This window comes from Eptatretus burgeri, chromosome 3 (assembly GCF_056783735.1).
Source record: "Eptatretus burgeri isolate ZD-2024b chromosome 3, Ebu_testis_v1, whole genome shotgun sequence".
NCBI classification, from domain to species: Eukaryota; Metazoa; Chordata; class Myxini; order Myxiniformes; family Myxinidae; genus Eptatretus; species Eptatretus burgeri.
The window spans coordinates 131,922,043-131,922,553 of NC_140963.1; positions in this window are offsets into that span (position 1 = coordinate 131,922,043).

Genomic DNA, 511 nt, shown 5'->3' on the forward strand with positions numbered 1-511 from the left:
ATATATATATATATATATATATATATATATATATATATATATATATATATATATATATATATATATATATATATATATATATATATATATATATATATACATACATGACGAAAACTCTCATCTTGTATATATATGGATACAAACAAACACGCCATAATGGTGACCGAAGCTTTTCGTGTTGTACTCTTCAGGGTAAAAAAATCACAGCAAATGAAGAACGAAGTGAAGGCGTGTACTTTATACACAAGTCTCAATAAGGTAGACGCTGATTGGTTCAACCGTAATGACGTCACAGTTAATCCGAATGCCCATTGGTCGGCTCATCATCTTCACCTCGAGCTCCCATTGGCTGGAGCAGAGTTCGTTGATGATTGACGTTTGCAACCACATCCTGGAAGGAGGGGGGATGGGTTTCCCCTCAGGTCCATTCACCATTAGTTAACGTACTTCCCTTGATCTTTCCATGCTGAAAGAGACACAGAGATCGTACAAATTCCTTTTGACGACATAG